Raw genomic sequence first — 18,475 nt, 5'->3', positions numbered from 1 at the left:
CCAACAGGGTATCCCACTCAAATACAGAACAAATTGGCTTATTCCGGAGAAAACGCCCCAAACGAAGAGAGGAAGCACAGTTCTCGGCTGTACACACCGGAGCGACTTACCCTACTGCAAGCAAACTGTCGGCTCCCAGATGTCCACTCCTTGCTCCAACTGCCAAGTGCTGGGGCAGCCGGTGCTGCTTCGAGGAACTCTGAAGGGAAGACCCTCAGGACAAGTGGGCCCGGCAGCTGCTAGGGCCTTACCGGAAAATTCCCCAACCGGGGCCGGCTGGCCAGGAGCAGCAAGGCTGCTGGATGGCTCCCCCAAATTTGTTACTGAATCCAAGCTCATACTGCTCGCCCCACGCCAGGCCAATTAATCAAGAGATGAGGTGTCGGGGCGAGGACTGGCGACTTTATTCGGAAAGCCAGCAGCCCGAGAAGACAACGTACCCACACCCACCAAACAGCCATCTTGCCTGAGTCAGAACTCAGGCTCCTTTTATACTAAAAGGGGAGGGCGTAAAGTCAAACACTTCCTGTTTCCGGTCAGCCTCCAGAGGGGAGGTGTTAATTTCTTTCTCCCTGCAGTCATTCACAGGTGGGTCTGGTCAAGACGTTTCTTGTGAGCTAAAAAAAAATTATTTTAACTTAATGCTTATTACCTGGGAGTCAGGGTTCCCAGAGATGGGCCATTATGTGTAATTTAAGCTTATAGGTAACATCCCTTTAGTGATTAGCTAGCTTGTAATAGAACACAAAAGGTTCTTCCCTATTACAAGGCTACACTGCTGACTCTGAAGATGGAGCAGAGCCATGAGCCAAGGAATGCAGCAGCCCCCAGCAGCTGGAAAAGGCAAAGAACGGGATTCTCCCATAGAGTCTTCGGAGGCAGTGTGGCACTGCCAACACCTTGGCATTGGCCGGTGAAACCATTCTGTATTTCTGATCTCCACAACTGGGAAATAACAAATTTGTGGTGTCTTAAGCTACTAAGTTTGTGGTAGTTTGTCAGAGCAATCACTGGAAATGAATATACCTGATGTAGAGCTCAACATTGTGGGGTCTGAGGGAAAAAACAGTGCAGTGGTTTAAATACTGAGGTCATAGCTTCTTAGAGACACTAAGAAACTATGTGGGTCTAATGTACCAAAAGGGCTAAACTGTCTCCTAAAGCTCATCTTGGGCACATTTTTCGAGTGGAGGCCCTGGAAAGTAGATAGTAAGCATCTTTCCCATCTTTTCAAGCTGATACAATATAGGGACATGGCCAGAGAGAGAAAGGAGATGCATGGGAAAAGTTTGGAGGGAAGTTTTACTCATTTGCTGATGCCTTACTATGAGAAAGGTCAGGAGGAAATAATGATTCAGGAGATGAGTGCAATTGGAGGCAAATGCATAGTAGGGATGGCAAGAGATAGAAGAGGGAAGGGAACCCCAGGCATGGCGGGGAGGAAGAATGCTAACAGTACCCGCTCTGGGGCTGCCACGTGACGATGGTGAGCATGCTGGGAGAGGTCGTCATAAGCCCCGCAGTACTTGCCCAGGCAGCAGTGATTTCTGGGCTGTTTCATTACCACCCAGTTCAGGAGAGTTAGGACTCTCCCACTAGCTCTCCTTTAGAAGAAACAATGACTAAAGAATCAATAACTCAAGAACCATAGATACAGAAAACAGATCGGTGGCTGCCAGACGCAGGAGGTGGGTGCCCGGGGGGCTGGGGGTATGTGTGTGAAATGGGTGAAGATGGTCAAAATATACAAACTTGCAGTTATAAAATACATTTAAGTCCTGCGGATGTACGGTCCAGCATGGTGACTATAGTTAATAATACTGTATTGTATTTGAAAGTGAAGAGAGTAGATTTTAAAAGTTCTCATCACAAGAAAACAATCGTTAACTGTGTGGTGATGGATGTCAACTAGACTTAGTGTGGTCATTTTTTCGCAATATATGCACCTATTGAACCATTATGTTGTACCTCTGAAACTAATATAATGTTATATGTCAATTAGATCTTAATTTTAAAAAAAGGAAGCAAGTTAATGGCAAAAGAGGAAACTAATTTGCAAGTGCACTATTTTATTTAGCAAGGGGCAGAATCAAAAATACAAATGAATTCAGGATGTGAATAGGTGGTACTTTTTGTTTTGATCAAAGCCCAGGAGGGTCATGCTCACTGAGATTCTCCAAACGGCTACAAGGGAGGGGACGGACAGCCAGTGGCACCTCCCAAGCTCTGTCTTCTAGTTTGATTTGTGCTATCACAGAAGCCACATTTCCATTTGGACTTCTCAGAGATGTGACAGACAAGGAGGGTATAAATGATTGGAGGGTGGGTGAGGTAGGGGCGTGAGGAGAGAGGAGATGGGCTCAAATGGACGAAAATCAAGATAAGCAGCTGAGAGACCCGTAGTGTGGGTGAGAGAAGACATAGAAGAGGCAACAAGAAGAAGGCTGAAAAGGAAACAGAGCCCAATGCCCTGAAGACATGTTGATTCCTTACCTTATAAATTCATTCACTTAGTAAACAATATTTACCAAGCACTTGCTAAGAACCAAGCATGATTCTAGGACACAGCTCTAAACAAGCCCGTAAGTTCCTGCCCTGGAGGGGAACGTCCTGCTCTTGAGAGGATACATTCTTACCTACACCTGGTCACGAGGATGCAGGGGATGAACTGGCTGGTCTCCCACAGGCTTCCTCATCTTGTCACTGGAAGGACCCAGCAATGCAGAGTCCCTGACCCGGGGAGTTTTACACATTATGGTGGATTTCATAATAGAAATGACTGACAAAAAAATGCAGGCAAAATGCAAGTATTAGCAACCAAAAGGAGCCCTTTGAGGGGTACATTATCCAAGCACTACTGAACTGGCTCCTGACCCCCTAGGGGATCCCAGAGTATGCAGGCTCCTCACTCGACGGTACAATTTTATCTCCACTACCCCTGCCTCCCCAACACACACACACACCACACAGACACACCATACACCACACGCACCACACACACGCACGCACACCACACGCATGCCACACGCACACACGCCACACGCACACACGCCACAGTAGACTAGTCTGTTCTCCCCCTCTAAACCGGACTTGGGATATCCTCAGGCTGTCCTCACCCCTGGGACCCTCACCCCAGTTCCTAGCCCCTGGGGAGTCACACCTAGGGTGAGGTCAAGGTCAGCCTCCAGTTGTGTCTGCTCCACCACATGGCCCAGTCCCGATGCTCCAGCCCACACACTCTCAAGGCTCAGGGGCTCACGGCCATAGACCAGGAGGGCATTCCCAAGGTCACTGTGCGGTAATATACCTGATTCCCATTCCAGAATGGCTGGAGCAACCATATAACCAAAGTTTTGTAGTAGATCAACACGGATCCTCTATAAATACCTCTCCCCCCCGTCTTCCTCAATGCAGGGCTCAATGAAAAGAAAGGTCAGGCTCAGTGGTAAGCATGGCAGGGCTTCACAGGTGATAAAATACAAGAGGGACTGGCTCAGCCGGCGGTGCATAGTTGGCCAAATTCCCCACCCAGTCAGACCACACAATGCAATAATCAACCCAAACACACGTAAAGATATATTCAGACATGCCACTGTGTGTAAAGCATCACATGGTGCTCAAGGTCAACCAGGTGCAACAAATAGTAGGTACTGTTGTCATTATCGTTATTCATCCCCATTCCCCCCAAAATAGGGTTTCAAATGTCTAGAACCCACTTAGGATGAACAATAATCCTAACGGGGTTAGTCACTACTCCCTGTTCTCTCTTTCCTCCTCATCCGGCTTCATCTGGATTTGGGGGATCCTGAACCAAATGAACACATAGAGAACCCCCCCTTTTCTGGTAAGAGAGCAAAATGAGACATCAACATTCCTAGGAGTACAGAACTGTCTAGAAGAATAAAGAGTATTAATGAAAGAAAAATGTAAAGTTAAGTTTAATTAATAAAAATTTGAGTAAATTTCTTTTAAAACAACAGAGATGCCTGCGTAGGTCTTTTAAAAACATGTTTGGTGATGTGAAAAGAAATGGCTAGGAGGCACATTATATAACTAAGTGAAATGAAGTTATGTAAAATTGAAAATAAAACACATGCAAAAAACTTATTAGAAAAATCTCATTAGACTTTCTGGACGCCTTGTGCAGATGAATTCAGAAAGAAATGTAACAATTAATTACCAATAATTCAGATACACTGTGCATTCATATGGGAAATGCAGGTGATAGTAAAAATATTTAACATCCAACAGCCTGTATCTCATGAGTACCAACCAGCCAGAATGGGACCTCAGCCAACGAGGCTGGATCGTAGCCATAAGCAATGAACACTACGTACCTGATGGTAATGCTGTATGTCAGCCCTGCCTTGTCCACTTCAAAATAATCCTGCCATTATCCAACAGGGTCACTGAATGAATTGCTGTCCACCTGAGTTATCCACAGTGGAGGGGAATACAAGCGTTCTGCTATGCCAAAACAGGTCATCTAAGGTTGAATGTCTCCATCAATAGGGGTGACCTAAAGGTTGGAAGCCTTTGGCAAAATTCTTCTCTTGGTTTGCCAACCCAGGACTGACTTTCCAAGACTGAGTTTTGAGAAGAACCTTGATAATTTCATCCTTGGCTCTACATGGAGCCCAAGTAGAGAATGACATCATCTTCCCATGATATAGTAGGGAAATGTTTTAAACCTACCGCTTGAATAAACCCTTAAAATTAGGTAACTTGGGTTCGTACACTAAAGGATACAGAGCAACCAAAGGGAAATCACTCTTAGGATGAGGCAGACGGTGATGAAGAAGTCTTCAGTGTGATCTCCCAGAGTCCACTTGCTATTCCAATAAGAAGTGGACTTTAGGGGCTTCCCTGGTGGTGCAGTGGTTGAGAGTCCGCCTGCCGATGCAGGGGACACAGGTTCGTGCCCCGGTCCGGGAAGATCCCACATGCCGCGGAGCGGCTGGGCCCGTGAGCCGTGGCCGCTGAGCCTGCGCGTCTGGAGCCTGTGCTCCGCAATGGGAGAGGCCACAACAGTGAGAGGCCCGCGTACCGCAAAAAAAAAAAAAAAAAAAAAAAGTGGACTTTATATATAGGAGATACCCATTGCCTGACTGACTGAACCAGGATGACAGTTAAGATTCTATAATTCATAGTTTAAAAATAATCCCAGCCCTTTGTATTAGTGTTCTTTCTATGGAGGTATCTTCCTAGAACCAGGCACTTGCATGGTCTTGTTTTGTTTTGTATTTTAACTGTGTTTTGGCTAACGAGTAAAGAAATGACCTTAAATACATGCTAGGTTTTTCCTATACTATTACTCAGTCAGACCTTTTAGGAGAAACTTATATTAAACTTTAAATGTAAAATAAATAAGCAAAACATACACACACATGCCCACAGTTGCTATTCACCTTAAAATACCTGAATCCTTTATTCTCCCACCAGTTCTTCTGATGGTCACTAATCTTCTGTATCATTTCATCGCTCTTAGAAAGTTGAAAATATCTGACATGTTATCTCACTGACACTTTTAGCCCAGAAAATTTCAACCCTAACGTCCTTATGTGAGCTTTAAAGCATTTAATTTTGCAGCAAGAAAGAGATGACCTAAACACAAAAGTAAAGATTCTTTTAACACCTCCCCAGGACACAACATGGATATTTATTTCCCTGCACCTTGGCCCAGACAAAGAAAAAAGTCATTTATTTGCGCTAGATAAATTGGCAACGCATGAATGAGGCTGTTCCTCATTGTTCGTCGGTTTGTTGGGCATTGTCTCCCTCCTTCCATTACTGCCCAAACTACGGCCAGCTCTTGGTTGAGTGAGTCCCTCCAATTCTTGTAAACAGCATAGTTTCTTCCAGAGCCTCTGCACCGTGGCCCCCAGCTGAGAGGCCGCTGCCCTGCTCATAGCACCCGGCTCAATACGCTGCTAGGCTCACCCTCCTCAAAGACCAGCATGAATCTGGGGCAGTTTCAAATTAATCACCTGAAGTCTGAGGTAGGAATCCTAACATACCTATATTTCGTTTCCCCCCAAACACCGTAAGTTAAATCCAATATTACTCATTTACAAGTTTCTTGAATATAAAAGAGGAGGAGAAAAAACTTACAATGGCTTCTGGGAAAAAAAAAATCCAGGATGAAAAATGTTTCTTTCAAATGATTTGGGAAACTGTCTCATTGTAATCATGTCTCTTTATGGAGCATTAAAAAAAAAAAAATATATATATATATATATATATATTCTTTGCGGAAGGGAGTATCATGTACAGTTTATTGTATTTCAAACCCCACCCTTCCAAGTCTAGGATTTGTAAACACACCACTCAATCAGACCATACAATGAAGTCACCAGACAAAACTGAAAATGGGTCTTAGGAGACTCTTTCATCCTCAAAGAATTAAAGCCACTTACTTTCTCTTAAGGAAATCACCTGTGCAGCTAACGCCGGGAGAAAGCACATTGGCTGAGCTCTCAATCACGCGATTCCTTTGTTTGCTGGCTTCATCTCAATCCTCGGTTCCACATGTGGACATTTTAGACAGCTTTCTTTTCAGAGAGGAAATCACACACACACAAACACAGATCCTAAAATGTTCCCTGGTGTTCACGACCAGGAAGGACCATTCTCTTTTACCCCGGTCTTCTGAGCGAAGCTGCTACAGGCATGGATAAAAAGACGTCCTCCCCATGATAAGCCAATTTCTCCTCCCCTTGGATATTAGTCACTGAATAACCTCAGCCCACATCCAACCACAGGCTACCGCACGGGTGACTCAGTCCTCTAACAACTGCTCACACGGAAAACACACACCAACAAATGAACTCAGAGAGGCCTAGGTAAATGGGGTAACAATGAAGGAAATATTACAAGACAGATCTTACTAAGGCGAAGAGGGTCACGAACACAAGCAAACGACCAGCCACCAACAAACAAAATCATCAGAAAACCCAACATGCTCATTTTCCCCAGGTCCACCTCTCAGTGTTCTGATGGAGACGGGGGGCTCCTGAGAAAACCCAGATGGGCCAGCACCCAATGCCCATTCTGCTGCCAGACTTCTGAAGTCCGTGGGCTGACAGCCGAAAGAAACGTGAGCCTTTCCCCCTGGTTTATAACGCCGGAGGGTAAACACGAGGGTGACAGAGGAGGCTGTCTATTAATTAACCAGGTTTTACCAAGCTGAACTTTGAGTAGCAGCCATGAATCAGACCTAGGCAGCACCAGGCAAGTGCAATCATTCTAGAAAACATACCTGAAAGGGGCGGGAAAGAGACAGAGGACCAGCCAAGGCTAAGCAAAGAGGGTGTTTGGGAAAGGGAGCCCGAGTCCTCCTGCCTTACCCTCGACAAGACAGAGGAGGGGAAGGCCGGGGCAGTCTCCGGAGACGCCCGTGGGCAATCACTGTCAACACAGCTCTTTTCTTCCAGGGGAACAGGCACTAGGAGGGCTGTGTTCCCAACAAGAAGTGGCTTGTGCAGCCCTCAGAAGAGACAGGTATTAGCATATTACCAACAAAAGGTGAGAGCGAGGAAGCATTTCCTTAGCTCCCAGGTAGGCTCTGTGTAATCACCATCGTGCTTTCTGAGCCCTCGGGGACTGAATGGGGCAGAAAGCCATTCCAGTGGGAACCCAGGGACAAACAGCTCCGAAGGCTGGGATGGAGGCCCTGCTGGCCTTATGCCACACCCCACGACCACGTGCATTTTTCAAACATTTAAGGCCTTTAGAGGTCGTTCTTGCTGACCAAAAGAATTCCATGATGTTTCTTAAATTCAAATCCAGTCAGTGTCGCAGGCTCTCTCTCTCTAAAAAAACTGTTTACTGCTATCAAAAAGCTCTGATTAAAGGAAGGAGAACACGGAGCCCATGACATTGCTTTCCTCCTAAGATGTCTCATTCGAAACAATATTTGGATGAAGTGGTTGTAACAGATGCCACCTGAGAGGTCGTAGAAGAGTAGACGGAACGTGAAAAGCCTTGTTTTGGTTTTTTATCTAATTGGCGAGAGTTTGTTATCTCTCACCAGAGTATGGGAAGCACACAGTCTTGGCCCCTGACACATCTGGTATCCATTTGGCAGGTCTTGGTCCCTTAGTCAAACGCGTGCTTTCCAGGAAGGGGGATGGAGGTGAAGCTGTGGGCCCACCCCGACTGCTTCTCCAAAGCCCCAGTTGTAGGGCATAAGATGTCCTAACCAGCAGCATTCTTGTACGAATGGACCTGGCTCTTCGTATGTGTAGGACCGTTAGGGAGGTGAACGAATGCGGGAGCGTCTGGGTTCTGCTGGCCCCGCCCCCCGGCCCAGAAGCACTGAGCTGTCACTGCTGTTGGCCACGTGAACCCCGCCAAGCTCAGCATGGGAGTCCACGTCCGCCGCCTTAGTGGCAGGTGGCTTCTGTGGGCCCTGCTACCTTGGGAGTCGGTGGGTGCACGGTGAGACATGGTCCTGGTCACCTCTCCCATCCCTTCCTTCCTGCCATGTTCAGGGAAATTTTCTTTTACACTCAAAATGCTTCAGGGCACCGTCTGGGCAGGAGAGGCATGGCTTGGTCAGGACTAGAGCAGTAATCCACCGTCAGAAGCGTGAGAGCTGGCCCAATCCCGTGGTGAATCGGGATGAGTTAAATGCTCTCTAATAAGGATTCAGCGCCCAGCTCACCCAAGAGAGAGGGGAGTTCAGTAACCCAGTGCCAGCTGGGGGATCAGGCAAGGTAATTTCCTAAGCAGGATTCTGCTGCCACAGAACTCAGCTTCACCTGGGTGGCCTATGCCCTCCAGAGAATGGCTCTTACAGGACAACCTACTGCAAAGTTTGGCTCATTCTGGGTGGACCCAATCACCAACATCCCCCGCTCTGGTTCTGTTACCTGGCCAAGTTCTCAGCTGCCTAGCTCGGATGCTACAGCCTCTGTGAACCTGCGCTTCCCAGCAGTGTGTTAAGTGTCCTGCTATTCATTCTCCCTGTTCCTTTCACTGACTGGCACTATAGGCAAAGTGGAAGCAATTTATTTCTAGTGAGTATTAAGAAAAGACATGCTAATAAATAGTCAGCATTACCTCAACAGGAAATACTTTTTATGCTCTGGTAAGGCTAACGGTCTTGTGAAATTTATTCCTATTTCCCCTTTCGCATTCGCTGCTTTATTGGCTTTTTAAAAAAGTACATATGCTAAAAGAAAATCTAAACCACTCTTATAAACACAAAGATGCTATTGTGAAGGGGAGTGATTTTGATGCTGGAAAATTTTCAAATTCATCTTTCTTACACTGTTAAAATTGGAAAGATGGTCATTTGGAAGGTCTATTAATGTTTCATTTGGTCATAAATGGAATGTTTCCCAGACACGAGACAGACAGACTGTTGCCAAAATTATTTAATTCTCAGGAAAGACACGGTGAGCTTCTGGCTATATTTAAGATGAGTGTTATTCCCACAAATATTTTGACACAGCCAACTCTGCTGAGCCCTCCTGCACCAGACCCGCTGGCTGACTTAATACTGTGCCCAGTGGTGAGTCAAGATCTCAGGATGGAAACGCATAACAAATAACATGAAATAAATCATGTAACTTCCAAGCCACAATCAGTAACTGTGCAGAGCTGCAGCACAGATAAAAGAACAATGTCCTCATACCGACACTCAATCTTCTGTTGGGACACTCAGGCAAGGACAACCTCCTTTTATATCTAAAATAGTTACAGTTTGTAAAACGATATTTTCTTGCTACCACTTGCAACGGATGGTACAAAGAACTCCTCATTATTTATCTCATCTCTCTCTGCACATCCACCCATTTCCTGCACAGACAATTACTTTTATACACAACCCCCTTTTGGTGCTCCGAGATAAGTCATCTCCGTCACCCAAATACAAACGTTCAGTGCCTTAGATTTTGTTTTTCTTTTCAGGACAAGTCTCTAAACTCCTTTTTCACTGGTCAACATAACATCCTACAATATATAATATACTGTTTTATTTATTTATAATGTTTTTTATTCTACGAAGGATTTTACTTCTTTTCCCCTTTTTTTGGCCACACCATGAGGCATGTGGGATCTTAGTTCCCCGACCAGGGATTGAACCCCTGCCCCCTGCAGTGGAAGCACGGAGTCCTAACTGCCAGGGAATTCCCCTCTCCTCCACTTCTCTTATCTTGGGATGACAGCCAAGAAAAATCTAGATAACTCCATGGGGTGAAGGTATGATGGAAGATGGCTACACACACACACACACCATCATCATCGTCATCATCCAGCAGTTTGCAGTTTAGACAGTGCTTTCAGTGGTGATTTTATTTCACGAGCCACAGAACGAAGTGAAATGCACGGGTCAGGAGGTCCGGTGTCACTCTCCACATGTGAATGGTGAGAAAATGGAAGTGTGAGGAGATGAGAACCTTGTCCAACTTCACACAGGACTAAGAAGCAAGGCAGCAAGAATCCCCATCTTCAGCCTCAACACTGTCACTACTTCCTTCTCTGTTTAAGGTCGCTGAGCAGCTCTGCGAGGACTCATGCTCCCAAGGTCTTCCCTACAGAATTACTGAGGGTTAATGCACTTGAGTTTTGACCATGAGTGGGCAGTCTGGTGAATTCCACTCGAGAAGTACCTCATTTGCTCGCCTTTCAGGTCCAGATTTTCAGGGCAAAGGAAAAGAGTAACAGGACATCTCAGTGGCTTTAGGATATAATGATACAGGTACTCTCTTGACTTCCTATTAATTTTTATCTTCCTGCCGCAAAATTAGTTATATAATTAATTATACATTGTACTTAACTAATATACATATTAGTATACATTATGCTTATATATACTTACATATCCTCATATATACCACTAGTTGATTATCACTATATGGGTATCATTACATTACCAGTTACATACGTGTAAATACGTGTATATACACAAATACGTATATGTATACACACATATATATGTCTTCATTAGTCACAGACACCAGATTGCTTATGGGATAAAATATCTGGGCCTCGTCTGATTAACATTCTTTACCATTACGACCCCGATTCCGCTACTGGGTGACATTCCTGGGACCACATCTCTCAGATGCGTTCCACCTCTGTCACTGTGCCCTACGTCCCACTTACCTTTCATTCAGGAAATGGATCTAGGTGATTATGTTGTAAGTGAAAGAAAGCTGACACAACGTTATATAGCTTTAGGATGCTCACAACAATGTAAGAATTTTTTTAAAAAGTTTAGTTTGATGATACAACGTATCCTCCCCGTATCCAAACCTAAACAGCAAACTGACAACGATCTACCTAGAATTTTACGCTCTACAGCTACAGATTAAAGGACAGATATTCTTCAGAGACCACTGGAGACAATGCTGGTAAACAAACTGATGAATGGATGATGCCAAGTTGGAAAACAAATGGTCTTTTATTCTCGGTCTGCCACTGCCCTCTCACAATGTAGTACTCAAATCGCCATCAGCCCCTTTCTCAGGGCTTCGAACAGCCTCGGCTTCTTAACACCAAGCGTTCCCTGGTAGATTTAACCCCTTCAGGCCTGCCTCCTGTCCCCCTGCCCCTCTCCCCCTTCTTTCCTCACAACTTTTCTGGAATCAACTCTGTGTACCTGGGTTATAACCGTGGCCCTTCTATTGGAATCATCCCGTTGCCTGCATTCTGCTCTGTTTTCATACTGATCGGGGTAGGATATGTGCTGGTTCTGTTAGCAAGTGATAGAACAAACAACACAATATAAGGTGAGCTATGTCAGCAGAGCCAATTTTAAAGGGAATTTTATGGATGGCTTCTGATGAAAGGTGTTTTAGTCGTGCCATTATTATTATTATTATTTTTGAGGTACGCGGGCCTCTCACTGTTGTGGCCTCTCCCGTTGCGGAGCACAGGCTCCGGACGTGCAGGCTCAGCGGCCATGGCTCACGGGCCCAGCCGCTCCGCGGCATGTGGGATCTTCCCGGACCGGGGCACGAACCCGTGTCCCCTACATCGGCAGGCGGACTCTCAACCACTGCGCCACCAGGGAAGCCCCGTGCCATTATTTTTGATCCTCGGCTGCACAATATTAGCCAGTGTCAAAAGAAGAAAGGGTTGTGTGAGCAAAGAGCCCCAGAGGATAACATTGAGGGACAATAATTCAACAAATCCACCAAGTTCAATTTTTCCCTCAAAATAAACATGAAAAAACAATGATGTGGATCCAGATCAAAACAGCCCTTGTGCGTATTTTTCCTGGGCTCAGAAGAGCCACTTTCTTTCTACTCTTAACAGCAACTCTTGAAACTAAAAGAAGTTCCATGGGTGTCCCAGGTATACTGAGTATGTGAACTGGCAACATTCTCTCACGTATGACTGGGAATAGATGCCATTTGTTATATAATTATATAGGCTTGTGAACTTTCCCAGTTCTCATTAGTTATGGAAGAACTGAAAAGGTTCCAGGTTTATAAATTACATGAATATACTTTTGAAAACCCATCTGTTTTCCTTGGGTTTAGCTGGAGTCTGTGGCAGCAAACCAAGGACATCTGCTAGTCTGGACCAGGCCAGTGGCCCCGCGTGTCCCAGTCAGGTGTCTCTCACCAGTCAATGCAGTACGTGGAGAAGGAAGAACACCAAACTGGGTATCATGGAACCTGACTTTTTTTTTGCAGTGTGCGGGCCTCTCACTGCTGTGGCCTCTCCCGTTGCGGAGCACAGGCTCCGGACGCGCAGGCTCAGCGGCCATGGCTCGCGGGCCCAGCCGCTCCGCGGCATGTGGGATCTTCCCGGACCGGGGCACGAACCCGTGTCCCCCGCATCGGCAGGCGGACTCCCAACCACTGCGCCACCAGGGAAGCCCCGGAACCTGACTTCTGATCCAGGTGTTAAGGTCCGGTTCTTTACCTGTAAGCGAGAAGTCTGATCTCTTGTTGTCTCTCAGGCCCATTCCAAAGGCGACATTTTGTGGGCCTGTGAAATATGTGAGTAGTCACTAGGTGGGCAAAGCTATGCAAAGCCCAAGGTTAAGGCTGAGGACGGCAAAAGAATCTCTACGCCAAGTTCCTTCCTTTTAAGAGTAGAGAAGATGAAGCATGGACATGAGTAATAAATATAAGACAAAAAGCAAGAATAACTGTGGCAAGTGTCAAATAGGTGCGACAGACAAACCCTCTGGAATCTCTAGAAGAATAAGATTTTTCTGGCTGGGATAGTTGAGGAACACTTCTCTGAAGAGGTGAGATTTAAGTGAGTCCACAAATTATGAGCAGAATTTCCGTAGGGAAGAAAGAGTTTCCTTTCTTAGGAATTCCAGGCAGGAAGAAAGGCATTGTCATAGACCAGAGGTGGGGAAGTGTCAAGAGTCCTGGGGAATGACTAGACCTCTGCTCCGACCAGCAAATTATTCTAGGGCAGTGGTTCTCCAAATTCAACGTAATTCAACAACATTAGAATCCCCCAGGGGCCTTGCTGAAACCCAGATTAACGCGTTCCACTTCCCATTTAACAGGACTCGGGTGGGGCCTGAGAATTTGCCTTTTTAACAAGTTCCCAGATGATGCTGACCTGCTGGTCCAGGGACCACTCTTTGACAAAAACTGCTCTAGGGAGTAAAGGGGAGAGGCAAGCTCCCAACCAAATCTCCATTCTATTGTGGGCTTGGTTAAATCCTAATTCAGAAAGCTGACCGTACTCAACTTTGGGTGACAATCATAATTACCTAGAGTTTCTCCATCTGTAAATATTGGCAATTAAATCTGCCAGGAGAAGATGGAGATAGGGAAGGGAAACTAATATTTTTGGAGACTTCTTACTTATCAAATGCATTTCCATTTAATTCCTAGCACACTCCCATCAGATAAACAATATAATCCCCATTTGACAGATGAAGGAACAAAGTCAAGTACCAGGACCAGAACAATCTCAAACTCTAGGGTTAAGAAATCGGTGTAGAGACCTGACTTTCTCTGAATGGTTCAAGGTTCAAAGGAGGGCAGTGGTTCAAGAATCGCTAAGGTCAGTATTATTCCCGTCGAAAATCAGGTCCAGAAATACCTGAACGAAGTCATCTGGATTGAATGTTGCAAGAGGCATGAGAGGAGAGTAACATAGATCAGACCATATTACTGTTATCTACAAACGTGGGTAGATAACTGCCTTCCAAACATTGACTCCAGGGCACCCAGGAGCCCCACGAGAATGCTCCATTTCAAAGGAATACCTTTGTGTTTTCAGTTCAAATATCAAGTCAGCCAACCAGCCAGCCAGTGCACAAGGCTTGGAATCTGAGATGGTCAGCAAAAGCACTGCCTCTCCTTATTTGGATAAATAACATGCTCAAAGACAACCAGTTTGGGAGTCGAGCACACCCTGAGGCTGGGCTTGGCGTGCCTCTCTGTCCATGCCCCGCCAGGCCTCACCCTGCACTGACAGTCCCTGCTCCCCGCCAGGTTCTGACCAGGCCAGGAGCTTCCCTGCCAGACACAAGATCTGCTTCCCTGCATCCAGGGACACACTGCTGAGCCTTTGAGCATTCCTACCCTCGAGTGCTGCCCTGCATCCCTGACTCGCAGTAACCACGAGGAACCAAATGGACAGCTACCGGCCCAGTATGTAAGGAAGCCGCGGGCCATGTGACAAAATGCCCACATCAGGCAAAAGGGCAGCCCCGATCCAGTTGTGCTCCCCCCACCTCCAAACACTGCCCCCTGAAAGGAAAGAATCCGATCACACAGGAGATGAGGCAGGTGACAAAAATGCGTTGCCACCTATGGGATGCCTTCCAAAGTTCATGATTATCAGGGAGAGCTTGCAACTCCCTTCAAAGGGAAACAGGCTCCAGGCTGACCCCAAAGCACCTCATCCTCCCCCACTGCCCAAGCCAACCTCCAGCTTTCTTTTTCTTCTTTGTATTATCCTTTCTCTCACTTTTCTTCCTTTCTCTGAAAAGCAACATTGGGGCAAAATTTCTCCAAAAGAGGACAGGAAGATATGGGTCGATAAACAGACAAAGGGAGTTTCTTAAAATCAGAAGACGTTGTCTGGATTCCAGAGACCCTCAACTCTCAACTTGTTCAATGTGCTGAAGCCCACAAAGTAGTTTCCAATGTTTTTTTTAAAAAAAAGATTTAATCATCTTCGCTCTTTGATCAGTACCCTTCTTCACCATGATACAGAAGGAGGACAGCAGGGTGTGGTGGAGAGAGTGCTGGATTATGAATGAAGAGACTTGGTTTCTGTTCCCGAAGATCTCCCTGGGCTGTGGTCTCACGGCGGTGACTGTGGTCCTGCCACTGGTTCTGCTGCTAAGTGAGTTGGGGAACACCCTCTGTACTCACCCTGCTGGTGCTGTGAACATCAAATGAGCCGAATTACCCTTATGTGACTTTGCATGCAGAAGAGCATGGTCCACACACAGTATGATGAACATTCACGGGCTCACCCCATGAACTGTGACAGCAACACGAATAGAATGGCTAATCCCCGCTTTAACACATGCACAGGAGGGTAAAGAGAATGATACACTCTCTTCTTGAGATACAAGAGCTCACGAAAGAAAGAAGATTCTGAAAGCAGCCGACACAAGAACACCAGGCTGTATTATATTCCAAAGATCTCATCCTTGAGGAAAAAAAGTCCATTCATATGCAATCAAATAACGTTTCAAGGAGGCGCTTTTCCTCATTCCCATTCCCACACGAATTGGTGATCCTGACCCCAGATCAGGAGACATAAGACTCTCCATCCACTTGATCCTGGTTCAACTAGCAGATTCAAGTATTAATTATTTATAAAAATTGTGAGATGGGTGATGACCCACATCTTTGTTTTGGATCCTTCTTCTTCCCTTCCTATCTTTTTTTTTTTTTTTTTTTTTTTTTGCGGTACGCGGGCCTCTCACTGCTGTGGCCTCTCCCATTGCGGAGCACAGGCTCCGGACGCGCAGGCTCAGCGGCCATGGCTCACGGGCCCAGCCGCTCCGCGGCACGTGGCATTCTCCCGGACCGGGGCACGAACCCGCGTTCCCTGCATCGGCAGGCGGACTCTCAACCACTGCGCCACCAGGGAAGCCCTTCCCTTCCTATCTTATCAGCCGGGAGAACCTCTCTTTGGGAATGAAAAGAGGATCTATGTCATCACTTGACTGTGGCTGGAATAAAAGTTTTGGTTGGTGAGGAGGAAGCTGGACCAAGTCGCTAAAGGCAAGCTTTCGGATGTGCTCAGAATTTCAACTACACAGTCCATTTTAGTCTGGTCCCACATTAAAAACAGGGACCCATGTGCTTTAGAATACTTCCTGATAGAAAAACATTTACCTTGTGGTATTGCTCAAAAAATGATTTTTGACCTTTCTTTTTCTTGGTATAGCAAAGTGTGGTGATTCAATGCAAACGTTGAAACTTTTGTTATTGGGCATATACGTGGAGACGGCCTTGCATGTATATGCACTGTCTCTACATTTAAAATATAAAAGTACATTTGGGTAGTTTTCATATTATTAAGATGCACTGTGTATATGAGTACATATCTGTAGATAAAAATTCTCTGCCCAAATTAAAAATATCCAAATACCACGTTTGACTCATTTTTATGCTCTAGTCACAAAGTGATACTGAATAGAAACTTATTAGCATTTCACCAAGTTTCTTCAGATCATCGTTACGAATAATAAAAAATACAGAAACATTTTAAAACAACGTATTTCAGTCTTAGAATGGTCAGATTAACATAATTATAGCCTTAAGTTGCCAACAGTGGCACATTTCTTATTTTCATGAGAATGTAGAGGTTCTAGTGGATCGCAAGCTAATAGGTTCCTTGGTCTAAATATATACAGTAAAATCTGCGGCAAATTTCTGAAGCATTAACATCTGAACCCTGGAGATATCTAGTGAGTAATTTGCGCTGCAGTAGAGCAGATTTTTTTTGTTTTGTTCTGCAGTTACACAGCTGCTAGGAAATATATTTTTAGATTTGCTTTTCAAGGCAAGCAAAAATGATACCCACTTTGCGGATATGTAACCAGAATGTTCCCTCAGTCCCTCTGGCAAGGGAGTAGGGACCCACCTACAGAATGTTCCATTCAGTTGCCGTCTTCTTGGAAGGGGATACAAGGAGCAGCCCTAGTCGCTCATCTGTATGAAGCCTTCAGACCCTGACAGTGACACCCAATGCTTTAGAGGCGTTTGCTTTGAAGTTTAAGTGCCTTGTAGAGCAGGTCCCCACTATGTCTGAACTACCTCATCATTGACATCATTACCATTTCTCGTTTCGGTTTTCCTCTGGCAGCTCTCGATACCATACCAAGGGCAAGCGAAAAGGAACAGGTTCAAAGAGTTCAATCAGAACTAGGGAAAAGCATGACCTTTGATTTCACGGGGAAAGAAAAAAATAAATAAAAAGAAAGAAATCAAGTACATGTGGCCATCAACCAACTGAGGGAAACAGTCTTCGTATTTCAGGAATATGGGGTGAGTTAGCGCAGCCTGAGCAAGGACCAGTGTCCCTCCAGCTGGAACGATGCACTCGGCGTTCACACCTTTTATCTGGACAGGTCTTAGATAAATAAATCTGCACAAAAGTGATGTACTGAACAGCTTTTCTTTTGGGCCAAGTAACAAGACACCCGAGGTCCTGAGGACGCTTAAACACGAATTAGATTTTATTCTGACATCAGAACGGTTCATGGCTGTCAACTGTATAATCTTTAATGACGTTTTGCTCTGGCCCCTCCGTAATTTGGGCTTTACCTTAAAGCCTTGGTTTCTACACTTTGCTCAGTTACAAGAGACTATCACCATTTCGCCCACATCCTCACACCAGCTGTATTATTTACTCTTTAACGCTTTTTTTTTTAAATTTTATTTTATTTTTTTGCGGTACGCGGGCCTCTCACTGTTGTGGCCTCTCCCGCTGCGGAGCACAGGCTCCGGACGCGCAGGTTCAGCGGCCATGGCTCACGGGCCCAGCCGCTCCACGGCATGTGGGATCTTCCCGGACCGGGGCACGAACCCGTGTCCCCTGCATCGGCAGGCGGACTCTCAGCCACTGCACCACCAGGGAAGCCCTTTAATGCTTTTCTTGATGTCAGTGTTAAATTGACCTTTTATTTCTTACCTAGTTGTGATGAACGATCATATTCATTAACTCTCAGGTTCTTTGTGCTACTTATCTTTCCAATACTCCATACAACAACATTATATAATCATTAAAATGTAGGAATCTGTTTTTCTATGTGCTGTCAAAAATCACTGGTTCCAAGTGAAGAACAACTTTCAAAGTACTCTGAGTAGGGATATGCGGGAGTTTCCAACAGGGTTATCATAGAAGCCATTGCTTCAGCAAAGAGGCTGACTTTTGCAAATAATGCTATAATACTTCCCAACTCTTTTAAGCCAAGATTGCTTCATTCAAAGCATCTCATAATTTGAAGCAGCTGCTGTTTTTTCAGTTGACTTGATGGCCTATTCTCTTTCAATAAAAATATTGGATAATCTAA

At 45.5% G+C, this 18,475-nt stretch overlaps 1 protein-coding gene across 24 annotated transcripts in view; it reads right to left on the bottom strand.

The window, feature by feature from the left end:
* The window catches only part of KIAA1217 (KIAA1217 ortholog), a 772,703-nt gene that overhangs the window by 82,960 nt on the left and 671,268 nt on the right, over positions 1-18,475 (bottom strand). Inside the window, exon 1 of one of the 24 annotated variants that reach the window (XM_067703179.1) lies at positions 6,417-6,736. The exons of the other annotated variants lie outside the window; for them this stretch is intronic. The gene's annotated coding sequence lies outside the window, so the exon portion shown is untranslated. Of the gene's footprint in view, positions 1-6,416; positions 6,737-18,475 lie in introns of those variants that run through there. 24 annotated transcript variants of the gene reach the window in all.

The sequence above is a fragment of the Pseudorca crassidens genome, chromosome 1 (assembly GCF_039906515.1).
Source record: "Pseudorca crassidens isolate mPseCra1 chromosome 1, mPseCra1.hap1, whole genome shotgun sequence".
Taxonomy (NCBI): domain Eukaryota; kingdom Metazoa; phylum Chordata; class Mammalia; order Artiodactyla; family Delphinidae; genus Pseudorca; species Pseudorca crassidens.
This window is presented reverse-complemented; position numbering and strand designations above follow the sequence as displayed.